This window comes from Lissotriton helveticus, chromosome 6 (genome assembly GCF_964261635.1).
Source record: "Lissotriton helveticus chromosome 6, aLisHel1.1, whole genome shotgun sequence".
NCBI lineage: Eukaryota > Metazoa > Chordata > Amphibia > Caudata > Salamandridae > Lissotriton > Lissotriton helveticus.
The window spans coordinates 1,088,263,465-1,088,278,766 of NC_136067.1; the positions used below are offsets into that span (position 1 = coordinate 1,088,263,465).

Sequence of the window (15,302 nt, forward strand, 5' to 3'; positions counted from 1 at the left end):
GCAGCCTTATGATGGTATGCAAGTACATCACAAATTCTCTGCAATGAATTAGAAATGAAGAGGTAAACCATCAGGCAGTTTTAGTGCACTGCATGATATTGCCCTCTTGGTGATGGATAAAGCATGCACATCTTTGTAAAACAGTGCATGAGATTGTCCTCTGTTATACATAGCTACTGTCTCATATTACTAACAGACATCATGATGTGCTACGTAATGTGATGTATCAAGGGAAACAATCTTGTAACACTTAAAGGCATCTAGTGAAAATTGTACTTAATAAACCCACATTAATTTGTAATATACAATGTAATATAATCCTATATGTGATGGAAAGAAGTTCATTCTTGGTAACAGTAGTTTAGAAAATAGCACAACTCTGCAACAGGCGTAGTGGTGTCGTCCTCGCAGTGCTAGAAAAAAGCTCAGATATGTAACACACAATATCATACGGTCCTCGTTGCGATGGATAAAAACAAACAATTGTGATGCACACGAACACTTGATTCAAAGTATAATAGTAGCTCACTTATATAACACCCCAAAACACCTGTAACATTCCAAGCTATGGTCATTGTGCAGGGTATGAGCAATCCACTGGAAAGATTGTGATTGTGACCCTGCTGCGATTCATGTAGACAAACAGCTTCATACCCTTTAATCATTGGCTCAATTCACAACACCAAGTGCTTCGTTTATTATCATCATTTTGGGATACAGAGCAAGCTGCTATTCAATTCACAAAGGTTGTCTTGTGGACTGTTAGCTTATAGCTAAGGAGGATGTATTTCAAGGAGTACCCTTCATTTTCTTTTGAGAATTCCATTTTCCTTTGAACACGTTTACATGCTTACATTTCTGGAAATATTACAAAGCAAGTAGAAGTAATAACATTTGAAAAACATTTTCCCCTGTCAAGTAATCCCTTCACCTATGCCATCTTCAATTTTTAGTCTGATTCCTTTCACTTCCCATCCTGTAAACAGATTTAATCCGGCACTTGTCAGAAGTGAATCTCAGATTGTTCCCTGGGTGGGAATGGGTTCAAGAATTGTTTGTGGACAGTTACTAAGTAACACATTTGGAGGCACACAAATACTATACAGAGCAACAAAGCCCTGTGAAGATCACTATCCACACACAAAAATGTTTTGCTCACATTCAATAGTCATCTTTTTCCAAGAGTACATATGAACTTGTTCACATTAGCCTCTGTGCTTTTTTGTGATGGATCGTTCGATGGATGATGCATGTTCTATGGACCAGGCTGTATAGAACCGTCATTGTGACGTATAAGTGCATGCATTTCCAAGGTACAATACAATATAGTTTTTTTTGTTACTCAAGCTCATACATTTTACTAATACACAGCATAATGTTATACATGCTTTCTGTTAAAGGAACAAGTGATAACACTAATTCACATTTATGTGGTACTTTTAATGATGGCTAAATTAACATGAACTGTTTCAATACAATATTATGTTACTCTGTGATAGAAGAAGCACACTTGTCTAATATGCACCAAAATGTGTCCTCATTGTGTTGGATAAAAACACACAGTTGTGACACACATCTTGATACGGTCCTCATTGTGATGGATAAAAACACTAACCTCTGTAATAGGCAGCATATTATTTCCTGTGGCAGATAAAGGCACACAACATTAGCCCTTGGGATTTTTTGTGATGGTGATAAATTCATGTCCTATGGACCAGGCCTGCATAGAGCAGTCAGTGTGATGGAAAAATGCATTCATTTCCAAGATAAAATACAATATAGTTTTCTGAGTTACCTAAGATCATACACATGACAACTAAACAGCATATTGTTAAAGCATCTTTCTGTTAAAGGAATATGCAAAAACTATAAATCACATTAATGTGGTATTTTTAATGATAGCTACATTATCATGAACTTGCTCAATGCAACATGATATTTCTCTGTGATAGAAGCACACATGCCTAAAATGCCCCAAAATATGGTCCTCATTGCATTGGACAAAAACATACAATTGTGATACACATCTTGATAAGGTCCTCATTGTGATGGATAAAAACACCAACCTCTCTAATAGGCAGCATATTTCCTCTGGCAGATAAAGGCACTCAAACCTGTCTCACACAATTTAATATGGTCCTCGGTTTAACCCTTAAAGTGCACATAGGAGCATAATCTCAATATCTCAACACAATTCTGTAACATGCGTCATGATGTGCCCTTTTTTGCAATACATAAAAGCTCACATGCTATACACATGGTCCCATGAATATTCGCCTCCCACGATGTAGTCCTCATTCTGATGCATAAAAACATGCATGTGATTTTTTTTCTTTCAGAGTGCAGTGTAATTGCACACAGAGTTAAAACATGCAGTGTGATGCTGTTATGAGTTTGACGGACTACTAATCATAAACAATTCATATTTACTGACACCAGAGGGGACCAGTCTCTCACTGGAATGCAGTCTTAATGAGGAACAGGTCTGTTTCTATGAAGTATCTTAAGGCAGCCTTATGATGGTATGCAAGTACATCACAAATTCTCTGCAATGAATTAGAAATGAAGAGGTAAACCATCAGGCAGTTTTAGTGCACTGCATGATATTGCCCTCTTGGTGATGGTTAAAGCATGCACATCTTTGTAAAACAGTGCATGAGATTGTCCTCTGTTATACATAGCTACTGTCTCATATTACTAACAGACATCATGATGTGCTACGTAATGTGATGTATCAAGGGAAACAATCTTGTAACACTTAAAGGCATCTAGTGAACATTGTACTTAATAAACCCACATTATTTTCTTAATATACAATGTAATATAATCCTATATGTGATGGAAAGAAGTTCATTCTTGGTAACAGTAGTTTAGAAAATAGCACAACTCTGCAACAGGCGTAGTGGTGTCGTCCTCGCAGTGCTAGGAAAAAGCTCAGATATGTAACACACAATATCATACGGTCCTCGTTGCGATGGATAAAAACAAACAATTGTGATGCACACGAACACTTGATTCAAAGTGTAATAGTAGCTCACTTATATAACACCCCAAAACACCTGTAACATTCCAAGCTATGGTCATTGTGCAGGGTATGAGCAATCCACTGGAAAGATTGTGATTGTGACCCTGCTGCGATTCATGTAGACAAACAGCTTCATACCCTTTAATCATTGGCTCAATTCACAACACCAAGTGCTTCGTTTATTATCATCATTTTGGGATACAGAGCAAGCTGCTTTTTAATTCACAAAGGTTGTCTTGTGGACTGTTAGCTTATAGCTAAGGAGGATGTATTTCAAGGAGTACCCTTCATTTTCTTTTGAGAATTCCATTTTCCTTTGAACACGTTTACATGCTTACATTTCTGGAAATATTACAAAGCAAGTAGAAGTAATAACAATCGAAAAACATTTTCCCCTGTCAAGTAATCCCTTCACCTATGCCATCTTCAATTTTTAGTCTGATTCCTTTCACTTCCCATCCTGGAAACAGATTTAATCCGGCACTTGTCAGTAGTGAATCTCAGATTGTTCCCTGGGTGGGAATGGGTTCAAGAATTGTTTGTGGACAGTTACTAAGTAACACATTTGGAGGCACACAAATACTATACAGAGCAACAAAGCCCTGTGAAGATCACTATCCACACACAAAAAATGTTTGCTCACATTCAATAGTCATCTTTTTCCAAGAGTACATATGTACTTGTTCACATTAGCCTCTGTGCTTTTTTGTGATGGATCGTTCGATGGATGATGCATGTCCTATGGACCAGGCTGTATAGAACCGTCATTGTGTCGTATAAGTGCATGCATTTCCAAGGTACAATACAATATAGTTTTTTTTGTTACTCAAGCTCATACATTTTACTAATACACAGCATAATGTTATACATGCTTTCTGTTAAAGGAATAAGTGATAACACTAATTCACATTAATGTGGTACTTTTAATGATGGCTAAATTAACATGAACTTTTTCAATACAATATTATGTTACTCTGTGATAGAAGAAGCACACTTGTCTAAAATGCACCAAAATGTGTCCTCATTGTGTTGGACAAAAACACACAGTTGTGGCACACATCTTGATACGGTCCTCATTGTGATGGATAAAAACACTAACCTCTGTAATAGGCAGCATATTATTTCATGTGGCAGATAAAGGCACACAACATTAGCCCTTGGGATTTGTTGTGATGGTGATAAATTCCTTTCCTACGGACCAGGCCTGCATAGAGCAGTCAGTGTGATGGAAAAATGCATTCATTTCCAAGATAAAATACAATATAGTTTTCTGAGTTACCTAAGATCATACACATGACAACTAAACAGCATATTGTTAAAGCATCTTACTGTTAAAGGAGCTTTCTGTTAAAGGAATATGCGAAAACTATAAATCACATTAATGTGATATTTTTAATGATAGCTGCATTATCATGAACTTGCTCAATGCAACATGATATTTCTCTGTGATAGAAACACACTTGTCTAAAATGCCCCAAAATATGGTCCTCATTGTGTTGTATAAAAACATACAATTGTGACACACATCTTGATATGGTCCTCATTGTGATGGATAAAAACACCAACCTCTCCAATAGGCAGCATATTTCCTCTGGCAGACAAATGCACACAAACCTGTCTCACACAATGTAATATGATTCTCAGTTTAACCTATAAAGTGCACATAGGAGCATAAGCCCCATATATATAGGAGCAATTGCAAAGCATAAATGAACACAATGTTGTGACACACAATATGAAGTTGTTTTTAGAGTCCTGAACAGATGTTCATATGATTGATACACTTATAAAGTTGTGGCAGAATCTATAATATGTTAAAAATCTCAACACAATTCTGTAACACGCGCCATGATGTGCCCTTTTTTGCATTACATAAAAGCTTACATGCTATACACATGGTCACATGAATTGCCTACCACAATGTAGTCGTCATTCTGATCGATGAAAACACTGTTGTGTTTTTGTTTTAGAGTGCAGTATAATAGCATACCGAGTTAAAACATGCAGTGTGATGCTGTAATGAGTTTGATGGACTACAGTTCTTAAACAATTCATATTTATTGACACCAGGGAGGACCAGTCTCTCACTGGAATACAGTCTTAATGAGGAACAGGTCTGTTTCTATGAAGTATCTTAAGACAGCCTTATGATGCTAGGCAAGCACATCACAAATTCTCTGCAATGATTTACAAATGAAGAGGTAAATCAACATGCAGTTTTAGTGCACTGCATAATATTGCCCCACTGGTGATGGTTAAGCATGCACATCTTTGTAAAACACTGTATGAGATTGTCTATTGTTATACATAGATATTGTGTCATATTACTAACAGACAGCATGATGTGCTTCTTAATGTGATGTATCAAGGCAAACAATCGTGTAACACTTCAAGGCATCTAGTGATCATTGCACTTAATAAACCCGAATTAATTTGTAACATACAATGTAGTATAATTCTATTTGTGATGGAAATAAGTTCATTCTTGGTAACAATAGCTTAGATAATAGCACAACTGTGCAACAGACCTAGTGGGGTGGTCCTCACAGTGATATACAAAAGCTCAGATGTATAACACACATCATATGGTCCTCGTTGTGATGGATAAAAACAAACAATTGTGATGCACACCAAGACTCGATTCAAAGTATAATAGTAGCTCACTTATATAACACCCCAAAACACCTGTAACACTCCAAGCTATGGTCATTGTGCAGGGTATGAGCAAACCACTGGAAAGATTGTGATTGTGACCCTGCTGTGATTCATATAGACAAACACCATTATACCCCTTTATCATTTACTGGAGAAGCGTGGCTCAATGGTTAGAGCGGCAGACCCTGATGCAGAGGTCTGGCCCGGGACCAGGGTTCAATTTCCCCGGACCTGATAATTCTCGCCTCGGTGCCTAGTCTAATCATGGGTCCCACTCTGTGACTCTGGGCAATAGCTTGCTTAATCTCCACAACAGCCCCAGCAGCGCTTGGATGCCTGGCTTCACCTTGGGGGTGCCCAGGAGTGGACATTTCACAGGAAAGCCAGGATGGGTTCCACAGCGGTATGAATACAGAGCTACAAGGCCTCTGGGTAGAAGTGCGCTATTTAAATACTATACATTTACATTTACATTTACTCAATTCACTACACCAAGTGCTACATTTATTATAATTTTGGATTACATGAGCAAGCTGCTTTTTAATTCACAAAGGTTGTCTTGGGGACAGTTAGCATACAGCTACAGAGGATGTATTTCAAGGGGTAGTCTTCATTTTCTTTTGAGAATTCCATTTTCCCTTGAACAAGTTTGCATGCTTAGATTTTGGGAAATATTCTGAAGCAAGTAGAAGTAATAACATTTTAAAAACATTTTCCCCTATGGAATAATCCCTTCATCTATGCTATTTCCAATTTTTTGTCTGATTGCTTCCACTTCCAACCCTGTAAACAGATTTAATCTGGCACGTGTTAGAAGTGAATCTCAGATTGTTCCCTGGGTTGGAATGGGCAGAAGAAATGTTTGTGTACAGTTACAAAGTAGCACATTTGCAGGCACACAAATACTTTGCAGAACAACAAAGCCCTCTGAAAAATCACTAACCCCACACACAGAAGTATTTACTCACATTCACTAGTCATCTCTTTGCAAGTGTAAATGTATACCTGTGCACATTAGCACCTGTGCTTTTTATGATGGTCGATTGGCTGGATGATGCATGTCCTAGGGACCAGGCCTGTATAGAGCCCTCATTGCGATGGATGAGTGCACACATTTCCAAGATACAATACAATATAGATTCTTTTAGTTACTTAAGATCATACACATTACTAATACACAGCATAATGTCATAGGAGCTTTCTGTTAAAGGAATATGTGATAACACTAATTCACATTAATGTCGTACTTTTAATGATGGCTAAATTAACATGAACTTGTTCAATTCAACATGATGTGACTGTGTGATAGAAGAAACCCACTTGTCTAAACTGCACCAAAATGTGTCCTCATTGTGTTGGATAAAAACACACAGTTGTTATACACATCTTGATACAGTCCTCATTCTGATGGATACAAACGCTTTACTAATACCCAACATAATGTTAAAGAAGCTTACTGTTAATGGAATGTGCAATAAAACTAAATCGCATTAATGTAGTACTTCTAATGAAGCTACATTAACATGAACGTGTTCAATGCAACATGATGTGACTCTGTGTTAGCAGAAGCACACATGTCTAAAATGAACCAAAGTGTGGTCCTCATTGTGTTGGATAAAAACACACAATTGTGACACACATCTTGATACAGTCTTCATTGTGATAGATAAAAACGCCAACCTCTGTAATAGGCACCACAATATTAATTGTGGCAGATAAAGGTACACAACCCTGTCTCATAAAATTTAACATGGTCCTCAGTTTGACCTATAAGTGCACATAGGAGCATAAGCCACCTTTATGTAGGAGTAATTGTAAAGCATAAAAGAGCACCTTCTTGTGATACACAAAATATGAAATGGTTTTCTGTGTCCATAAGAAAGGTTCATATGCTTGATACACATGTAAAGTTGCGGCAGTGTCTATTACATGTTAGAAACACAAAAGAAAACTGTAACATGTGCTTTGCTATGCTCCTTTTTGCAATGTATAAAACCTCACAATTTACACACATGGTCATCTGAATTGCACACCACAATGTAGTCCTCATTTTGATGGATAAAAACACGCAAGAGTTTTTTTTTTATCAGAGTGTGGTGTAATATCACAGAGAGTTAAAACATGCAAGGTGATCTCGTTATGAGTTTGATGGACTAAAAGTCTTAAACAAATCATATTTATTGACACCAGATGGGACCAATCTCACATGAATACAGTTGTAATGAGGAATTGGTCTATTTCTATTAAGAATCCTATGGTAGCCTTGTTATTGTATGCCAGCACATCACAAAGTCTCTGCGATTAATTACAAATGAAGAAATAAACCAACATGCAGTTGTAGTGCACTGCATGATATTGCCCTCCTTGTAATATTTAAAACATGCACATCCATGTAAAACTATATGAAATTGCCTTCTATGATAAATAGACAATCTCTCATGTTGTAACAGATAGCATGATGTGCTCCTTAATGTGATGTATCAAAGCAAGGGATCTTGAAATCTGTCATGGCATCTAGCGCTCATTGCACTTGATAAACACAAATTAATTTGTTACATACAATGAGATATATTCCTATTTGTTATGGAAAGAAGTTAATTCTTGGTAACAGTACTTTAGGTACTAGCACAATTTTGCAACAGACCTAGTCGTGTGGTCATCACAGTGATAGGAAAAAGCTCAGTTGTGTAACACACAACATCATGCGGTCCTCATTGTGATGGATAAAATCAAACTGCTGTGATGCACAACATGACTTGATCCAAAGTATGATAATAGTAGCTCATATATATAACATACCAACACATCTGTAACACTCAAAGCTATGGTCATTTTAGAGGGCAGGAGCAAACCACTGGCAAGATTATGATTGTGACCCTGCTGGTTCTTTTTTTTTTTAAGGTTTCCAAAGAAAGTTTTATTCGGCTGACGCGTTTCAACCAAACTGGTCTTTCTCAAAGCCAATACATACGTGGTGATTATACCCTATCACCTATAAACACCAAGCTCACATATGAGTAAACATAGTGAAAAGACTTTGTTGGACCTTGTACGATGCCCAGAACCTTTGGAAGAAGGCCTGATATAAATAGGTCTAGGCAACGTAAATAAATTAACACAAGTGCATGATTTACCTTATGCTTTCACATGATCACAATATATAGGGTCATCAAAAATATATATAAATATTTATCTTAATAACAGATAAACATTTAAGTTCTACTAAGTTTCTAAACTTGTATAATTAATGGAAAGCACATACTCGACACGGGTACATTGAGAAACGCCACCCGAAAATAACAAATCCAATGCCTGTCATCCCAGCACACCATGCGCAGCCGCCACGCCGCCCCGCAACCATGACCCTGCTGTGATTCATGATGCTTTTTCAATAAAGGATTTAATAGCGCACAATGTTGCAATATGAAATGTGATATAATCATTTTAATGGACTAAACTATCAAAAACAACTCCTGCTTATCAGCACCTAAGGGGAACAATCTCTGTCAGGAGTGCACTCAGAATCGGGTACAGTCCTACCTCTATCAAGCATCTTAAGGCAGCCTTATGAAATTTTTGTGCAGTGAAATGCCGGCGGTGGGGAACGCGAGTCTTTCAATGAAGGGCTCAGCTCCTTCAATTATAAGTTCCCGATCGAGGTCCTCCTCTGCTGCCTCGTCTCTCCCTGGTATGCCAACAATGCGGAAGTCCTTGAAATACTTGTGTTCCCCACCGCCGGCATTACACTGCACAAAAATGTCAATGCATCACGGGTTCTGCCAGAAATCATACGCTTCACATGGGATGTACATCGTACATGAGGAGAAGAACCATGTGAGGCCCCCATGAGAACCATTCACAAAGCTACAGCTTGAAAGCCATTAACAAGTCCCCCCTGTCATCATCTAATTATTTTGAAGCGTGAATATCATATTGAAGCACCAGCAACCGCCGCGGTCGTTTCTGGACACAAGAGAAAAAGGACCACACCCCTTGAGTTCATAAGGCATCATCACCCGTGAGAATTCCCTCACCTCAAATGTGAATGACCAGGTCCTGGTCCTGAGGAGAACCCTGAAATCAAATAGGGTTCTGAAATGTGTCGACCCCACCCAGCCAGCAATAATCACCACCAATCAACCGACCCATACCGAGTACAAACAGGACATTTAGGCCTGGTGTAACTGTTTAACTGCGTCGCTGGTTATGGCAGGTGTATGTAGTGAAACACATAACTGAATTGTACCGCCATTGTTCTTTATGTTAAAATAAGGACTGGTCTATTGTTTTGTCATGTTTGGCCATTTCCTAAGTATTTGTTATATGTCCAAAGTACTGTTACCATTGTGTTGTTGATATATGTTTGTACTAATTGTTCTTCTTTAAGACATGAAAGAAATATCCATCTTGTTTGTTCCACAAATAAATGAACAAATAACAAGTGTAATGAAAACAATATAACTACTTGAGAATCTAAGGTGGTTATTTATGAATGTATTTATTCCAAAATGTACGTCCAGACCTTTTTCTTGTTTCCAACTTTCTAAAAAGTGGCATTTTTAAAATTGAGGATTGAAATATGAATTTACCATTCAAGATGGTTTTAAATTACTCTGATACCATTCATGACTTTCCTACCTGCTCCCAATCAAAAATTAACACTTATTAAATGTAATAAGGTACCCAATGGTATGCTATGAAAGAGGCAGGCCTTGCAACAGTGACTACCAGGACATGTCAGATTAAAAACTACATGTCCAACTTTTTAAAGTAAACTGCACCTTGCCCTATGTGCTTTTGAGGGCCTACCCTTTAGGTGACTTATATGTACTCAACAGATTGGTTTATGCTTGGTAAAAGGTTTATTTTGACATGTGGAAATGGCAGTTTACAATTGCACCCACAAGCTGCAGTGGCAGACCAGGGACAGGTTAAAAAAAGTCTACTTAAGTGGGTGGCTCAAAAAGTGCTGTAGGGACACTAATAGCATTTAATTTACAGGCTGTGGGTGTACATGCAATATCACTTTACTAGGTACTTGCAAATAAATTAAATGTGACAATGGGGTCTGTAGCCCAATTTTATCATGTTTTAGGGAATGGGAACAAGCACTTTAGCACTGGTTAGCAGTCCTAAGGCCAACAAAAGCAAATTCATAAATATAGTGGGGGTGAAGGCAATAAGCTTTGGGGATGATCACCCTAAGGCTGACTGGTCTAACAAGCATTGACTTGTAACACACTCCATAATATTTTTCTCCTGGTGATGTTTAAAGCATGCACAACCCTGCAATACACACAGGACTCGACAAATCCACTCGCCCGCTCGCATTTGCGAGTGAGAATGGATGAGGACGAGCTATTTTTAGGTCCTACTCGCCCTTTCTGGCGAGTAGAAAATCAAACTAACTTTTGTCCTATGTCTTTGAAAACAGAGCAAAAGTGACAAGATAACACGATTTGAAGGCATTTTTATTGCTCACAAAGGGATTGAGCAATAAAGATGCCTTTAAATCTTGTTATCTTGTCACTTTTGCTCCGTTTTCAGAGACGGAGGTCAAGTGGGTTGCAGTCAGGTCGAGGGGATTTTCCATGGCACCAGACCTTCAGGACTAGTACCATTTTTCGGATTTGTCGAGCCCTGACAGTATGAAAATGTCCTCTGTGATGAATAGGCACACGCTCATATTACTAACAAACACCTTGATGTGGCCCTCAATGTGATGTATCAAAGAACAAAATCTTGTAGCATGCCATATTATCTGTTTCTCAGTGTGAATGGTAAAACCACATGCAATTGTAATATACTAGTGATATAGTCCTTATTGAATAGAAAAGAAATTCATGCTTGATAGCAGTAGCATTGATAACAGCACAAATTTGCATCAGACCTAATGGTGAGGTAATTGTTATGAGAATAGGGTCAGATGTTTAACACACAATATCATATGGTCCTTGTTGTGATGGATAACAGATCACACTTTTTTGACACACACTAAGATATGATCCATATGATGGCAATAGAAGCACAGACATATCAGGCACCTAAACATGTGTAAAACTCATAGCTACTGAAAGACAAACACCTATGTATCCCCATTTTAAAGATCAAAATAGGTTCAGCTCTACTCTTGCCTTCCAGGTCTTATCTGAGCGACCTCAAGTTCTTATGTTGAAGTTGACGTTTAACCAGATTTTCACAATTTATGGACAGAATTTACTTACAAATTGTCAAATGCCATAATTAGAGTTGGACGAATGGAATACACCTTCACAAACGAGATGGAGATCCCGTCTGCAGTTTTACAAGTGCTACAATGCTTAATCCGGGCCCTACATTTTTTACTACTTTAAGAAAATAGCACATGTGGCTGGAAACTGAAAAGCAGCTCTTCACTTCGCAAATGTTCAAAATACCAACTGAATTGAGGATGCAGAACTACACAAATTCAAAGGGAAACACAGTGAAAAGATGGATATTTAGCAGTTAGGAACTATTTTTTAAAGGTATTGTCTAAATAATACACTATTTTAAATCCAGTATGGTCAGTTAAATATTCGCTGGATGAAATAAGAAAGCAGTGTTTGCTAAATGCATATGTATTCTGTAATAAATTGTCAGTCACATACGAAAGGGATCCAAATAAAGACTGTTTTTTTGACAAATATATACTATACCAAATAGGAAGACACTATATGTAAAATATAATCTGGTCCTCATAAACAGACTTGTAAAAAAACACACACCGGTCCTCGTAAAGCTGTTTGCTGTCTTTATGTAGTGTGTAAAAATGGTCTTCATAACTCTTGGATACGGGACATGTGCGGTCCTCATAAGGGGGTTATGTCAGAAAGTCTCAAAACTATTCCCATAATCGTTTTTTGAAAATCTGATATAACTTTCATACTGTCATTAAAGTATAAACATAAAATGTATGATCATTTTGATTCTCTGATGATCAGAAAGGGTGGCCCTCATAATGTAGGTTTTTTTCACTGGTCTTCATAGAGTGATATAAACATGATGTGTGTGTGTGTGTGTGTGTGTGTGTGTGTGTGTGCGTGCGTGTGTGTGTGTGTGTGTGTGTGTGTGTGTGTGTGTGTGTGTGTGTGTGTGTGTGTGTGTGTGTGTGTGTGTGTGTGTGTGTGTGTGTGTGTGTGTGTGTGTGTGTGTGTGTGTGTGTGTGTGTGTGTGTGTGTGTGTGTGTGTGTGTGTGTGTGTGTGTGTGTGTGTGTGTGTGTGTGTGTGTGTGTGTGTGTGTGTGTGTGTGTGTGTGTGTGTGTGTGTGTGTGTGTGTGTGTGTGTGTGTGTGTGTGTGTGTGTGTGTGTGTGTGTGTGTGTGTGTGTGTGTGTGTGTGTGTGTGTGTGTGTGTGTGTGTGTGTGTGTGTGTGTGTGTGTGTGTGTGTGTGTGTGTGTGTGTGTGTGTGTGTGTGTGTGTGTGTGTGTGTGTGTGTGTGTGTGTGTGTGTGTGTGTGTGTGTGTGTGTGTGTGTGTGAAGGCACAAGAAAACCCATCTGACCTCCTGAAAGTCTGTTCTGTGAGGTTTTCCTAAGTTGTACAAAGGACTTTAGGAGAAGGAAGGACCTAAAAGCTAGGCAAAATGGTCCTAGATCCAAGAAAATCTTTTAGATCAGGCTCAGTTTCTTAAATACTCTGGGTTAACATAATCAGCTCCAGGTCTGTGTGGGGCTGAGCTTGTGAACTCCTTAGTAAGTAGGCGGGTACAACAAAAGGGAGTTTAATATTACAATAGGGGTTAAAATTCAGACACCTTGTCGTAGGCTCACCTTGTCCAGGGACCCAAGCATGCTGCCTTTCCACACTCAGAGCACTTCACCTAACCTACTGTGCAGCTGTTTCGCCTTTAATATCAAAGTTCCACAGGCAGCGTGATGTCACAATGCTCCTTGTCTGTAGCCCAAACCATGAGCCTTTGCAACCCTGGCATAATCTACATACTTACGGTGTGTGAAGTCTTGGACCACGAATGCAGTGAAGAATAATGGATTGCTACTCTTCATACATTTTTGCCCATTGGCTCAGATTTGAATGCTTACTGGCCATCTGAGCATCTCTGCCAGGCCACCCTATGTCTAGAGACTGTGGATTTAGAGAGTTTATAAACATTGTCAGTTCATCAATAAAGTGTGCTCGCTTCGGCAGCACATATACTAAAATTGGAACGATACAGAGAAGATTAGCATGGCCCCTGCGCAAGGATGACACGCAAATTCGTGAAGCGTTCCATATTTTTTATTTTTTTTTAAACTTTATTTTTAATAGGAAGGAATAGTGTTTACTCAGTTTTATACATTCAAGAGGTAACTGCGACAGTTGTACATATCAACATTCATAAACATCAAGTAACCTCTGCTTATTCAGGATTGCTGTATAGGTACCATTTAAATCTCATGGACATATTAATATACGGGTTGTACATTTATACTGTATTCGTCTATCTACCCCTCCTGCTGTGTATAATGTAACGTTATCATCACTTTTAATAATACAGAAACAACAAACTCCCCCTCTCCCCCCTCCCCCCCCAACTATGTGTCATCATTGTCATTTTGTTTCCACCCCTTCCTCCACATCCTCAGTTACCCGGTGTGCATGGTGGTAGCTAGCCAGGTCTATGCCAGTAATGTCATAACATAGTGTGCTAAGGTGTATTCCCCCTAATTTGCATTAGCCCTCTTCCTCCTCTGAGTCTGGGTCTTCTCCCTCCGGTAAGGGGTCACAAATCTCCCCCCTGTATATATTCCATGCCGTCCACACCTTGTTCCATTTGCGCGGCGCCGCACGCAGTACATACACTGCCCTTTCCGTTATCATTAGCATGTCCAGGTTTTTGGCCCATCTACTTGCGGTGGGTAGTTCTGTTGCGCCCCATTTCTGAGCTATGTCCCGCTTGGCCACAGTTATAGCCAGCGTTGCCCAAATTAATTCATACCTGCCTAGGTCGTTGGGGTCCCAGATATTTAAAAGGCACTTGCGTGGTTCAGGTAGTATCGTGTGTTTGAGGGCCTGGGAGATCGAGCGCATTATTCGTCTCCAGAATTCCTGTATTTGTGGGCAGTCCCAGAGCGTGTGAAGCAGTGTTCCCTCTTCCCCGCAGCCTCTCAGACAAAAGGGATGGGGTGCTCTCTGTATTTTATGCAGCAGCGTTCTGGTATAGTAGATGCGGTGTAGGATTTTAAGTTGCACCAGCCTGAGCTTACTGGAGATCCCCACCTCTTTCGGGGAGGCCAGCGCCTCATTCCATTCAAATTCATCTGTCCCGCCTAATTCTCCCTCCCATTTTTCTTTAAGTTTCAATGTTGGATCTTTGAGATTATTGACCAATTTTTTGTATGTGAGGGAGGTAGCGCTCTGGACCATGAATTCTGTTAACAGTCTATCCTCTAACGGGGATGACTCCGGCAGCTCGGCGCCCGCAGGAATCGCCCGCAGTAACGCGTGCCTAATTTGCACATATCTGAATGTTTCTGTAGGTCCAAGGTTATACTGTTGTTGTAGGTGTGAAAATGGCACTACCGTGTCTTTGTCCCAGAGATCCCCTACCGTGGAGATGCCTATAGAGTCCCACCGCCCAAATCCCACACAGCTTCTGAGGTTCCC

The 15,302-nt window shown here is 39.2% G+C and overlaps 1 non-coding gene across 1 annotated transcript; it reads left to right on the top strand.

The window, feature by feature from the left end:
• Window positions 1-13,828: 13,828 nt before the first annotated feature.
• On the top strand, window positions 13,829-13,935 carry LOC144764781 (U6 spliceosomal RNA). The gene has a single exon (XR_013596811.1). It is a non-coding gene; the product is annotated as a U6 spliceosomal RNA (small nuclear RNA).
• Window positions 13,936-15,302: the final 1,367 nt, after the last annotated feature.